Source organism: Crassostrea angulata, chromosome 1 (assembly GCF_025612915.1).
Source record: "Crassostrea angulata isolate pt1a10 chromosome 1, ASM2561291v2, whole genome shotgun sequence".
NCBI lineage: Eukaryota > Metazoa > Mollusca > Bivalvia > Ostreida > Ostreidae > Magallana > Magallana angulata.
The window spans coordinates 55848497-55864201 of record NC_069111.1 but is presented as its reverse complement, the minus strand read 5'-3'; the positions used below and the strand labels follow the sequence as shown (position 1 = coordinate 55864201).

At 34.9% G+C, this 15705-nt stretch overlaps 1 pseudogene; it reads right to left on the bottom strand.

Moving 5' to 3' along the window:
• Nucleotides 1-5581: 5581 nt before the first annotated feature.
• On the bottom strand, nucleotides 5582-11347 carry LOC128182459 (peroxidase-like protein; annotated as a pseudogene).
• Nucleotides 11348-15705: the final 4358 nt, after the last annotated feature.

The following is a 15705-nucleotide window of genomic DNA, read 5'->3' as shown; positions in this document are numbered from 1 at the left end:
TTCATAAAATTTTCTCAGATTTCCTATATCCTTTATTAAACTCTTCGTCCAGCATTTGATAATGAACGGAAGTAACAATTTATTTGATTTGATTTGTCTGTAATCAAGAGAGGGGTTCTCTCTATGTGTTTTTGTTTCTTCTTAAGGTAGTTCTTGATAAATCAGATAAATTAAACAATTTATATTTATCTAAATTATGACTATGAGAAACTATGAGAGTGACAAATCAAGCCGAATTCACGAGACTGCATGTATTCATTAAGTAATTTTTTTCTTTGCACTTGAAAAGAGATATCTACCTTTTATGAAAATTAGGGTAAAATATTTCTAAGAAAAAACTTACACTTAAAAGATTAATTTAAAAGCATACTTTTTCTATTAACTTTAGGGTTCACACCATGAGACGATAAATTGGTTTTTAGTTTTAAAAAAGAAGAAACAATTTCAATAACAAATATTTTTTTTCATGTGATAAACCATTCAAAATTATTCTAAATTCTTATCAATTAAGAACACAATCTATGATATAGATATACATGTAAGATATGAAATGTGCTATACGTGGTCTACCATAACAATTTATGCTGAATATGGATTTTTTTTTCTTCTTCTTAAGTTTGTAGTTGTTGTTTTGTTATATTGTTTTCTTTTATCTTTATTTACCAGTGAATGCTTCCAAATTGAGATTGATCATGGAACTTGTGACATTAAGTTAAAACTTGATTTAAATTACATTGCCTTGTCTAATCTAGGGCATTTTTATTCTCAAAAAATCCAAATTTAAAAGATATTTACGTCTCTGTTCTGGCAAAAAGTAAAGTCTCAGCTACACGACAATTGTAATGAAAATCTAAAACGAAAATGTGTTTGGTATTTTGACTATTCACAAACCAGAATAGAGCCAAGGTGAATATACTATGACTGGTTACGCTGAAAATAGTTAAAGGATATTCTCTTATATGTTTGCAGAGATACTAAAATATGTTAATTGGGCTTGCAACAGACCTGCTCCTTGATATTCATAATTAAAATTGCTTAGTTTTTGTTTTTTTGTTTTTTTTTCTCTCAATATTTTAAGGTTTGATATCGTTAACAGTTTCTGTCATTTACTCCCATTCTGTGTAAAAGCATTTAATATTAACGATTTAGCTTTTATCTTATTTTAGCGGAGCATTGCGACGTGCCGTAGAGTTGTTTGACTTTCTTTTTTTTGACATTGAATAACGAATTTATATCACAGTTTAAACGGGAAAATCTTACCGGATATCTAAACAATATGAAAAGATTGAATGGGGACTTTCAAAAAGTGCTTGATTTAGGTAATTAAACAAACATTGGTTTGTTTAGAATTTCATCCCCCCCTCCCCCCACCAAAAAAAAATTAAAATTATACAAATTCGCATTAAAAAAAATTCTCGCATTCATGATACTACCAATATTCTTTCGTAAAAGAAACTACTTCATGCAATCAGTGTTGTATTTAAGACATTAAGGTATTGAGATATTTGAAAGATAGGGATCACCTGTTGGAGCTAACGGTAGTAAAATTTTTACAAACTGTACATAGTTGGCGAAGTTTCTAAAAAATTACTTCAAATAAATAATGCAATAATTCGCTTACCTGAATAAATATGTTTTTAAATATTTTGTTATCTTATCTGATATATATATATATATACTACATCGCAACGCGTCATCTTACTGAAGTATTGAAAATTTTATCTAAAAAATTTTTAATGGGATTTTCCAAACAGTTTAATGAATGCAGCAGTACTATATTCTTGGCAAATTTTATTTTGATAGGAGCGGAATTCAAATTTTAGATCATCTCTGTTAATTTAGTGATTACAGATGCTATTCATTTGTGATTGATTAGTGTATGGTTAGGTTTGATTTCAAATGTACTTTGTTTTATTGATGTCGCGCGAATCCAGATGGGCGTATCAAGAGCTAGTCGAGCATGCATGCAATTTGGTGTATATCATTTTTTTTCTGCAAAGGTTTCAAATCAATGTTATTTTTTTATTTTCATGTATTGCTCCAAATTATCAACAGTATATCTGTAAATGGTCCGACTGTCCTAACTGCTTTGTTTATTAATATATTGTTTGTTTATTATTATTTTTTTATTAAAGTATATATTTATTGCAGTTTAATCAACATTATATAATTGTAAAGCATGGATATGATATAAGTGTCGTTACGTCTTTAGTAAGCCCTTCACACAAATTAAGATTATTGAGAATCTACATTTTTGTAAAGGAGGAATGACATAATATGCCACAATGAGATACAAAACGTGTACATGGTTTTGATAAATTTTAACCCTTTCTGCTATATATGATTATGTTTTTACAATTTTCAAATATTAACATTCGCAAACGAAATTTAAAAAATGCTAGTTATGACCCAGTATTTTTGAATTCAAGTCCAAAGGAAATAAATGCATTAATTTAGTTTGTGACGATACTTCAAGAACATGAAATCCCAAATAACAGTATTTTCAAAGCTCTGTATGGAAATCCCGTTTGGAACAGGGGAGGGGGTTCCAGATCCATTAAAAATTCCTTAATAAATTAAATTGTATAGTAGAAAACACATTTGATTGAAATTTCACGCCGCTGTTATAAATCTACTTTTAAGGCGTTTGTATGATATATGGTGAACAATCGTTCCTAACTAAATTTGAATATTGTTTACCACACATCATCTAATAAATCATAATCTATGGAGGCATATATCTACTGCAGAAAATGACAATCGAAATATCAACATAAATAAGTATCATCTACAATGTAGCATGGAATAATTTTAACATTTGTTACTCACTAAATATGCCTACAGCTATTGTCTTGCATCTAGAGACAAGTTGAAATCCAAGTTAGGGGCCTATTTCTAATGGTCAACCAAAATTTGAGTGTCAGTAGTTGGGTTTGATATATATTATAGCATTGAATGACTTATTTTTGACGTCGTCGTGTCAATAACTGCCGTCAGGTGAGCAGACAAATTGAATAACGCGCGTTAGCGCGTTATGATAATTTGTCTGCTCACCTGACGGCAGTTATTGACACGACGACGTCAAAAATAAATCATTTAATGCTTATATTTACATTCCCTTACTGAAGAAATCAATTCTTTACTAAATAAATCGATATAAAGTGCAGATCACGGAGGGAGTGAATAAGTAACAGCAAGAACAGCTGTTTTGTAAAACCGGTTTAAACTGGTTTTCACAAAGACTGTTGAGATAAGATCGACGAGCATGAAAATATAATCCATGATAAATAACTCTTGAAATGTTGCTTTTAATAATAAAGTCAACTTTTTTGTTGAATAATTATAAAACATGGTGTTTTGACAACATTCATGAAATACATTTTTTAACTGATAACATAGAAATCACTGTTTGAGAACTACTTATGTAAATTACTCGTAAATTCATACGCAGTGAATAGGTGTTGCATTTAGAGGCATTTAAACATCACGGAATTTAATGGAAAAACACAGTAGAATGTAAATATATATATATATATATATACAAAGCTCAGGCCATGTTTTTGTTTACATTTTGAAAACTTCAGGTTTAGATCTAAACTGAATGTGACAAAAGCTGAGATTTTCTTTTTTGTTCAAAACAAATGAGCAGATAGGAAAATCAGCTTGAATAAGAACTTTTACTGGTAAATTGACCCAATAAAAACATAAACGTTGCACGCGCCTTGTTTACATAGCAAAGAATTGTGAGCTCTGTATTTTTGCATATAAATCTTCGACTGATACTCAAAATTTGGTTGATCATTAGATATCCATAGATAAGGCATTGTAAATAATAAAAATAGAAAAATAAATTTTGACCACAACCGTAACCATGCCCTTTAAATAAGCTGCTTAATGAAGAACATTTCAATTAACCGTAGTTAGTGTACGTAGTATGTACAAAACTGTTAACATTTATGAAATAGGAGTTTAATAGAAGCATCATGACTTGTACAGTTGCGCAAAAGAGACATACATATGCATGCATTTGTGTGAAAAGACGGTCATTTCTGACAGGAACCAGGAACAAAAAGTCACCGATACATTTCAATGACATTTTATTCGCAAATTAAAAATTGTTTTTAAATTCCGTTTGTTATTAATTTTCCCCAATTTTTTTTCATTTTTATCTATGGTAAATTAGCAAATGCAAGACGAAGTACAAATTGTTTTCACAACGTTCTAACAATCAGTCACGAAAAAAAGTATCCATCATGGGACCAATAAACTTCTGTTTCACGTGAAGGACTTTATTTGAATACTTTCCAAAAAGAAAATCCAACGAACTGGAAGCATAAACATGATATGTCAATGGGTAGATTAACTAATACGGTTAATATATGATATGTTAATTTTTAAAAAGTGTGCTCAATATAAATCATCTCAATTAATGACTTAAACTGTGGGAAGATCATATGAAGATAATTAGCTGAAAACTTCTAAATCAGCAAAAATATAAAGATATCAAGCAAATTATCACTTGGAAATTTTAATCAAAATTGTATACAGAAAGAATTTGAAATAAAACTAATGTCGCTTATTTGACTTTGATTTTTCCTCCTTCACACAAGTACACTATCCAAACATTTGTCGATTAAGGAAAAAACTTTACCTCGTCGTTTGACATTATGTTGCTTTGTAAAGTATCTTGTGTAGTTTTAGTGCGTGACTTTTGATTTTACATGTCTTTTTATTAACGTTTCTGCAAATAATTACGCGTTTGTAATTTGAAAGAATATTCACATATTTTATTTGTTTACGTGCTTCTCGCATGCACTTTTTGTGCGACGCTTGTTCATGTTGTCTGTGCATCGTTTGGAAGGATCTCAAAATTATAGCCTCTTTCTGCATCAGCATTAAAAAAAACCAGAATGCCATGTCCCCTTACTCCTTTTTTCTACTTTAAAACAGTAGCTCTAGCTGTGTCAAACGGCAATGTGACATAGGCCTGTCTATTTCATTGTCACTCAGCCATGGCCCTTTGAAATCAACAAGATTTGTCTGGCGTTGAGCTAAGATTGACAGTCCACGGCCTGGTTAAAAAGGTTCTATACAAAGGACGTGACATAAACTAATATGAAAATATCGTATATTATTCTGTGTGTTTTGATTTGCTCATCACAACATTACAGCTACTGCTATTTTTGTCATATTTTACATTCATATTAAATATCATGCTCATATCAGCGATAACTCTCAAGTTCGTTTACTCTGAATTACTTCTATTGGGTGAAGTTAATATGTGGTCCCTGGGTACTGAAATTAACTCTCGTGCAAAATAACGACACACCGCCTCCTCAGGTTAAGCAGTAGAGCGAATGAAGTCAATGGTTATTGTATATATTATATTTATCTTAGGCAGCTATTGGATGACCGAATAGAAATGATTAACGTACACGTTAACAGCGCTTTGTTGCACTTTACAGGGCTACTGTACCATACTGGTACGGTACGTGAATCTATCTCAATTCATTTTGCTCAACAAAAAATCCGATCAACAATTATTAGCATGAAACTCATTAAAACAAAGAATTTGAACAAATACAAAACCAAGATTTATTAATGTATAAAATACGATGTGGTATGGAGTGACAAAGAAGTGGAGACGCAATCACAGAATACTTCAGGTATAATGATTCCACTTCAGTTCCTTTGCCAGAAGGCTCGTTGAAATGACTGAGGCTGCAGCCTGTTGGTCCTGCGTGTAGGGCTATTTCTGTTGTCATTTGTGGACAATTTAAGGATGTTTTCTACCACGTCTTTCGGATTGGGGATTTTGAACCCAGCGTTAGGCGCCCTTCTTGTCTGGGATGACGAACTTCCTGAAACTCGTCGGAATGAGGCCGCGGCCAATCTGCTGACTCTGGCTTCCCGCCGGGATCCTCTTAACGACACAAGCTGGTCAATAAAAGGTTTGAAGTTGTATCCTATAGGACTTCCTCTCAGGATCTGGCGACAAGGACGTGGCTCATTTCTACAAGATATGAAATGTGTATAAAACTAATTTTCAGTTAGATTTACACGCAACGAATCTGGAAAGTGATATCAAACAAAGTTAACGTCTTCGTAACATTAATTCCATATAACGTGGACTACACGATTAACTCTTTTTGATACTACGACAAAATTGTTATCCTGTACAATTTTTTAAAATGATGACATTACATAGAATTGCATGCGTTAACTATATCCCACTTACCTGTAAACTTCTAATCATCAGAGTATCCTCCTTCATGAAGTCAGCCCTTACAAATGCACCTGTCTGTTATTGTCTCCAACTTATAACTAGTATTATTGTCTTTACTTATCCACATACCAGTAAACATTTACAGCTTATCACGGATAATCTCACTCTTACACTTACCTGTCAACATTTCCAGCTTATCACAGATAATCTCATTCTTACACTTACCTGTAAACATTTGCAGCTTATCACAGATAATCTCATTCTTACACTTACCTGTCAACATTTCCAGCTTCTCACAGATAATCTCATTCTTACACTAACCTGTCAACATTTTCAGCTTATCATAGATTATTTCACTCTTACACTTACCTGTGAACATTTTCAGCTTATCAGGGATAATCCCACTCTTACACTTACCTGTCAAGTCAACATTTTCAGCTTATCACGTATAATCACACTCCTTAACTTACCGGTCAATATTTACAGTTTATCATGAAAAATCTCACTCTTACGCTTACCTGTAAACATTTACAGCTTAGCACAGATAATCTCACTCTTACACTTACCTGTCAACATTTACAGCTTAGCACAGATAATCTCACCCTTACGCTTACCTGTAAACATTTACAGCTTAGCACATAATCTCACCCTTACACTTACCTGTAAACATTTACAGCTTAGCACAGATAATATCACCCTTACACTTACCTGTAAACATTTACAGCTTAGCACAGATAATCTCACCCTTACACTTACCTGTAAACATTTACAGCTTAGCACAGATAATCTCACTCTTACACTTACCTGTAAACATTTCCATCATATCACAGATAATCTCACTCTGATACTACCTGTCAACATTTCTGCTTTGCACAGATAATCTCACTCTTACCTGTAAACATGTCCAGCTTATCACAGATAATCTACCTTTTAAACTTACCTGTAATTATCTGGATGTTCCATCAGTCTTGGCTGATAATTCAGGGACCCTTTGTCGTCTTTAAGCACGGAACATAATATTTTGGAGTGAGTTATCTGTTTGAGTTGAGCAAGTTGTGCTTAAAAAAAGAAAAGAAAATGTTATTATCTAAAATATTTTATTAAATAATCTTATACACTGAATGATTCACTTTAATAGCATTCATATTAATGTATTTATCATAAACCGGTATAATGATAATAAACTTCATATTCTTACGTCTGGTGAAAGCAGTGAGTGGATTTTCGTGGTCGTTGTTTTCGTACCAGAACCTATCTCCATGTTTGTACAGAGAGAACTGGTAGGCCAACAGACAGGAGAAGGTGGGGCCCAGGATTCCTCCCCGGACGGGGGTCTCCGACATTCCACCGGCAAAAAGGTCAATGTCGTCTGTGGATCTATTAAAGCAAAGAAAGAACAATTATTACAGTGTGGATTGACGCGAACATCTGCTAATATAAAACACATTACAAAAAACCCCACAATATAACTCAAGGGAAATCACTCTAAGTGAAATGTTGACAGAAAGGGTTTGTTACCTGTACACACGCGCTAGTTTGGCTGCGTTGGTTATGGAATGGTCTACTAGTCCACCGAATCTGTTACTGAAGTGGGCGGCCGGTCTCAGTCCACAGAACTCTCTGTAGCGGTTGTACGCCGGAAGTCCGTGCTCCCGCCCCCGCTGGATGTTCAGAGCCCCGAGGTCAAAGGACGCGGTTTCCGCGGGGAATGGACCAGCTGGTCCCTCAAACAGTTTATTTCTGAGTCCCTCCACGAAGGCATGGTCACCCCGAGATTTCCCATTCTTTGCCATCCAACGAGCCATGTGCTCGAATCCGTGCGGTGGTGAGAACATGAGGTTTGGGTCTTCGAAATGATCCTTAAGATTGAATTGTTGGACACGCCCTCGCCCGTCATCGTGCCCGACTTCATTTCTGACCATCGTGTGTCCCATACGTAACACGGCGGCTCCGAACGCATTGAAGGTTCTGGGGTCCACACTAGGGTTGTAATAATTGCTATGACCAGAGAAACGTGTCCGCAAATTGAATACACGCATGAATCTGTAGTTTAAGACTGCAGGTAAAAATTCTCTATAGGTCACGTGTTGCAGTTCTGCGACCACAATCCTCTTGGCTTCCTGGAATAGAGTCTCGTCGTCTGTTATATTGGTGGCTGTACGTAGGGCGTCTGCTATCAGATTGTGACGTCGTAACCACGCGATATGTACAACTGTGAGGGTTGGAGTTTCGCTTTGTCTGTGGTCACCTTGTTAATAAAATGAAAAATCAGTTTTTTAAAATTGAACGTTATTCCTTCAAAAATGTGTTTGGCATATAATGAGAATGAAGACTAATCTTACCGGCGATAAAGCAATGGAAGGGCGTGGAGATTCCCGCCGGACACGTGGAGCGAGGGAGGAGGCCTTGGATTCTGTCGCTCTCTAACAGCCGACCGCCGTCTAAATAAAAAAAAACATGTTCAATGATATGTCGAAAATATTCATCGCTAATAAAACATTAGAATGCATTACTTTAATTAAGGGTAAATAAACCCCTTTTCTATATAGGAATATAAGCCACGAGGCGGCCATACTTCGTACACGGAGCAGTAGTTCCCTCTCCCTGTTGAATCCGTACAGCGCCGTGCCGTCAATGAAAGACGACCTCTGGTTCTGCTGCTCACGGACACCTGTCAAACATCCAACGTGTACAGCAATTGCATTAACGACCGTTACTGACATTTTTAGACTCTATCAATATCTTTTAGAAGGAAACTTTTTTTTTAAAAATTCATAAATACATTCTAAGTTTAAAGCTAACATATAAAATGCTTTTCGTTTCTAAATGATATCTCGCTGAAAACCGTTTTTTTTTTCATTTTTAATGCAGATCTGATGGGTAATTTGATGACCATACAGCCTTCCTTACATACAGAGCTTACCGCTGTTACAGTCCAGCGGCACGGCCGCCGCGTGACGGACCATGTTCATACAGGACTTTCCGGAAAATTCCGAGTCACCGTCGGGGACATTGATTGGGAAACAGGCGTACTTATTTCTGTTGCAAAAAAGAATTTTTTGAGAATGTTAAGATATGTAATATATACACGTATTTAAAACACAATTTTTGATTTAAAAAAGCATGGTCAAAAACCCTTAACATCTCGAAATATGTCACGTTTTTTTCTCATAAAATAAGTGTATTACAATTTAGACCATCACTAGCAGTGGACGCATATAGTACAAATGAAGTACTGATATTGGTTGAAGACATCATTCATCTGGTCATTATTACTTGAAGCTTTCAGTGTAATTGAAAATAAGTACTTTATTTATATTGTTTATGACTAAGAATGTCACTTGAAAACTACTAACTCAAATACTTACACGTTCGGAGAGCAACAGTCGAACACGGGATTAGGCGGGTCACCCTCTGAGAGAAATGAGTATACACAGTATGCTTACAATTTACGTTTATAGCAATGACAATCTTGCACTTCAAAAAGCTTTGAAGAATGCATAGAAAACGATGAACTATCTTTAGGGTAAATAAGGCTACTGAAGGGTGATATACAATGTAACCGACCTGTCATGGAAGGAGTGGAGATGACGTCATGATCGATGAACTGCCCGAAGTGGGTGAGGAATGTCGTGAAGGTGGAACTGACCGGGTTGGACCGGACAGGATGAGGTTACTGACCATGCGGGCGCTAGGGAGGGGATCCCCGTTACTGTCCTTCGTCCTGGGGAGGTCGATTGCTGGAAACGACGGTCAATGAGTAAAACGGTTTGTTCTGAATAAACTATTTTTAATATTTTTTTTAATTACCATTAATAAGAATTTTTCCCCCAACATTCTGAATTTTTTTTCTAAAAAATTGGTCTCTCAAAGAGAAGAATTCACCGACTTGATCTACAAGATTGCGGACAAGGGAAATAACTCGGAAGAAAAACACATTTTACAAGAACTATCTTTTGGTGTTTACATAGTGAATGTGCTTTTTTTAATGAATTCTTAAGATTTGAATTGAACTTTTGACTGCAGTCAGACTTACAGTTATCGTAGGCGTTGGGTAGAATACGGGACTGAGGAGTAAACGCTTTGCCGAGGATGGGATTGAACAAGTTGTTGCAGGAACCGTCCGCCGTTCTGTAGGGATCCTGGGGATTGCAGACCGGAATCTCATAACACACAGGCGACATGGCGCGCTGAAAGCTTTGTGAGATCACGGGATCGGAGACCACCATGTGAGCCGCATCGTCGCGCCCTCGTGCCTTGGCAAGCACTGGCCGACTGGATTTTGTCAAGAATTAAAGAGCTATGATTACGAGAGAGAGAGAGAGAGAGAGAGAGAGAGAGAGAGAGAGAGAGAGAGAGAGAGAGAGAGGGGGGGGGGCTGCTCAAAAGTGCGTGAAAGAGCCTTTTTATAAAGAGTATTTCTTAACAGAAAAATGTCCTTCTTACTGCATTATAAGAAAACTTACGTATTCAAACATTGGCATTGCCCTTGCGAGACAGATAAGCATCTTCTTTTAACAAGAAATGCGAAACAAACCTTCTTGCGATTTTCTGCGCAGCCTGTGAGGCCATCCGGGATCTTGAATCCAGCATCATGTTCATTTCCGGTGCGTTGTTCTGCGAGAACCTATTGAGAGCGTTGATTGCCATGGCTCCCCGGTTGATATAATGGTATTTTTTCTTTTCCTTTACCTCTATAGCCAAGAAAAAGTGTTTATTCAATATAATAATGAACAGACGTACTAATTATGGACCCAGAATGCTTTTAATTCGGAGATAAAAAGCCATCTATCGTTAGTTTTTTTAGTTTTTTAATTGCAAAGAAACTAGGAAGATAGATAAATATTTTAAAGACAAAAACATGCCTTCCAACCAGCAAACTAGTCATTTTCTTCACACTGAGACCAAATAATATGTTAAAATAGGATTCACTGGAGTTTATTGAACACAGAGGAGGTGGCCTTGACCTACCTGCTGGTATAAGAGCTTTGCGCATGTTCCTGGGCATCTTGAAGCTGGACTCCACGGCTTCCCTTACCACGGCCTCCAGCGACTGACCACGGGCCGTGGAGAGCAGCGGTACTAACAGACAGACCAGCAGCGGGGTCCTCATAGTGACTACACACACTGAAGGTTAAAGGTCAAAACAAACTGAAGGTTAAAGGTAAAAAAAAAAACCTGAAGGTTAAAGGTAAAAACAATATGTTTTAAAGAAAAAACAAACACATCATACAATATTTGAATTTTCCTATGAAAGTGTGTGTAAGAATTATCTTTGTCCTGAATAAGGCCAAAAAAATCGAAATTTTACTTGACACCGGTACAGTACATGTAGTACTCTCTTGTATTTGTATATTGGGCATATTTATCTTTCTTTTTTTTTAATCACATCTTTAGATTTTTATACTCATTTCATTATGTTGACGGACTGCACTTCCTGCTTTCTTTTTCAACAACATGAATCAATGAAAAAGTTGGATTCACGAGTTAATACCATGCACAAATACATGTAAAACCACGTGGATACGACCCTTAAATATGAATTTATTACTTCGTAGATAGTTACATTTATCTAACTAATATTGAATGGTTACTTTAAGAGATCCTCGTTTTGTTTTGTTTTTGTTTTTAATTTTTTTTTTTATTTAAGATATTATTGATGCTTGTGCACAACAGTCAGAACTTTCGTATCTATGTTTTGTAAACACTGGTCCGCAACATCAAAGTGATGAAGCTACGGGAAAATGTGTACCAGAGAAAAGTCATCGATTCCTGTTAATCTTTTTTTAAAGATCCCCAACGTACATGAAGAGGTAACAGGTTTCTTTAAACCGAAAATTAAGTGAACTGGATATTGTGTGAAGGTTAAAGACGACCTCGGTCAATGTGTGATTTTCAACATTAATATATCGAAAAGATGAAATTGGGAGGAAAGGTAACTATACATTGAAACCAAAGATATATCCGAAAGATTAATAAGTACAATCTCTGTCCTGAATATTCTTGATCAAATCGTCATTCACAAATATAATGTGTATGTGGTGAAGTTAGCGGGTCACGTGATCATGTAAATGCCTTGATGTATGCTGTAATCGTTACGGATTTATAAAATTAACATAATCTAGTTAATTACTTCATAATCACCGTCTTTAGTTTTATCCCATTGAATAGTTCATGTTGCACATGATTCATTTACACTCAATTTACACAAATTTGCATTATTGTAATTTAGCACGTTGACCTTATAACATCGATATTTACGAATCAAGTAAACAGTATTAATTTAAACTTTTAAGATTCCCTGAATCAAAACAGGGGACCTAGCTGTCAGGTTATGGCAAAATCACTCCGAGAACGACCGGGATGACATTTTAAAGTCATTATAAGTGATACTAATTAACATTTAAACGTACTCGATATTAAGGTAAATGTGTTCGCTTTGATAATTAATTGTCTTGTCATGACATTATTTAGAAAATCGAATATAGTAAATGAAGGGAATTTGTCTCACCTTACTGATTTTGATTAGGGTTTTTTTTCGTTTGAAACCAAAACAAAAGTTTAAGAAATAAAAGAAGTTTTTCTTATTTAATTTGTTGTTCTATAAACATTTATATCTCATCAATATGTATTTATATTTCATAACTCCCTAATGTAATTTAAAGTTTTAGAAAAACGTGGCATAAATGTTCTACATATCTTAAAATGAGTTTAACGCGAAGTTTAGGGGATGTTTATACCGATGTGTCGTCAAAATCATTCAATGTAAGCAGGCATCGACAAACATCAAAAGTTGTCATAGAAAATATTGGTATCGAGCATATTCACTTGGACAATGGATTCTCCAATTCATAATGTCTGAATTTGATTATGCGGCGTTTATTTAGAAAGATGTAACGATGTGGCCTACATTTATATAAAAAAGAAAGACTGTAACAATAGGTTCGGGTACGTTTTATAACTGTTTTTGTTATGTGTTTTTGCAAAAATAGTTCACGTTTAACCAATTTGCCACAGAAGTGGGATTGTTTACACTGAATGCCTTTGCTCTTACCTTAAGCAACAATTGCTTTACATAAAAAATAATAGTGAACCCATCTAAAATACCAATGATACTGATGTCGCTTTGATGATCTTACATGTGCGTGCAACCAACGATCGGTAAGTGAAAACGTGCAAATACCACCGAAGAGGGAACGAGGTAAAGAATGGATTTGTATCACATAAAAAATGGAAATAATTTTATGTGAATTATAAAATGAAAAAGAAAATAATATGAAAATAATTGATAATAAATGGCTTACCTGTGAAAGAAATTGATCTAGATATTTAGGACTACACAGATTTATATGTAGGTCTGATGTGACGTCATCACTTTTAACATTTGGATGGCGTATAAATTAGTCCTGTAAAAGTCACAAGTTTCCTTTACTGGACAACTTCCATCTGTACGGTATAGATCTGCAGAATACTTTTCAAGATAAAGAATTTGAAATGAATTGTTTTTGTTTTGTAGTCCCCCCCCCCCCCCCCCCCCAATCATTTGACGCTGTTATTATGTAATGATGTGTGTTTGTTTTATATTTCTCTGCACTGATTTTTTTTTTTTTTTTTTTTTTACAGAAGTACAATTTTTATTCAAAAACCTAAATCAAATAATATCTACAAAGTAAAATGATAACTAATTCTGAGGAGTGAACTTAAGTAGGATCATTTGTGCTTCATTGAACTAATTTCCGGGTTGTTAGCAATGATGTCAGAATTAAAAAAAAACCACATAATATACATGTAGAAATGTTCTTTCTATTTAAATTTCATTTACTCATTGGCAATTACCTATAGATACTCGACCCCCACCCCCCCCCCCCCAAAAAAAAAACATAAAAAAGATAAAAGCTTTGGGGTTCGTATTGGCTATGCAGGTAGCGGTTCTTTCAGCTTCAATTTTACCTGCATGCACTACCAAAGGAGGGACTTTAACTTAACAAGGGATTTAAGTGCTATATCTATATTTAATCAACAAGTTAAAGATCATTAATCTTTATCGGGTACGAGAACTCTTCGTCTAAAATGGTACATGTATAAAAACATTCCTGACCGCACTGTTATAATAACCATGCTACATGCACATGTATGTTTTGCTGTGGTCAGTATATACCACTGTGGGTGACAAGACTCGTTTAAGCGCGAAAGTTGTGTAGAATAAAAAGCAGTATAAGAAAACCAATTCTTTGTCAAGACGATCAACAAAACATTGAAAAAGTGATGATTTTTAACGTAACCTTGACATAGCCTTATAAGGACGCAACAGCTCTGTGTGTGGAACTCTGGCGGGTACATAATGAACAGAAACCACAAAAACCAGATTAAAAATACAAAGAATCCTATTTTCTATTAAAACAATGTAGCTTCATAGCGAGAAATGTGAAAATGTGAAAAATCTACTATTTTAATTTTGTAGTGACATCGGTAGAAAGAATATAATTTTTTATTCACAAGTTGTAACTCTATGATTTTTAGAAAATACAGAATATACGTGTATACTATAGTTTGTCTTTGAAGTGTAAACACCTGTTCAATAAATTGACATTTTTATGATGCATTGGATCGTGGTAAACTTTAAGGGTTTTATAAGCATTGAATCAGTAATTAATTAATAAACGAGGACGCCCCACCAAGTTACAATGTTCTGACCGAGATGTGTGTCCTCGTCTACTGTCTTGCCCTTCACAACATTTCGAGTCACGTAGAACTGCAGTCATTTCGATTTTTGTGCAGTGTTCTATATTTTTGCCCTTTATCCAGTACTCACAACATTTCGAGTCACGTAAAAATGCAATCATTTTGATTTTTTCTGCATTGTTTTATATTATTGCCCTTTATCCAAGATGACACATATCAATCATCAACGATGTGTAAATTTCATGATTTTGCGGAACTAAGACCCTACCTTTTATAACCCTTACAAGATACACAATCAATATTTCTGCTTGTCTCAAACAGTAACAGCATAACAGCTGAGCGGTCATTGCTCAGTTCGCACTTTTAAATGCGCTCGCTGACCAAATGCAGTTTGTGTTGCCATTATTAGATCTTCGCTAGCCAAGAGTTTCTGATCTACACCGCTCCTTACAAACCCTTAGCATATCGTGCTTTCAAAAGTCGGGATTTTTCCCTGGATTTTGATTGGGGTTTATTGAAACTATTTGAAAAAAAAAATAACCAATTAAAAATATTCAAAATACATCTGATTTAAGCTGGTATGGACCATTTGTCGATATTAATGTGGATTAAAGTACATTATATTTAAAATACCTTTACCGGTTTAGAATTATCAAATTTACAATATTTTTGGAAAGGTAAAAATTTTAAAAACCCCAGCGGGATTCAAACAATGACCTACAGATCGCACTGAACCCTCTAACCCACTGCGCTACGCTGTTAATTAACAATTTTGAAAAAAAAAATATTTATAAAAT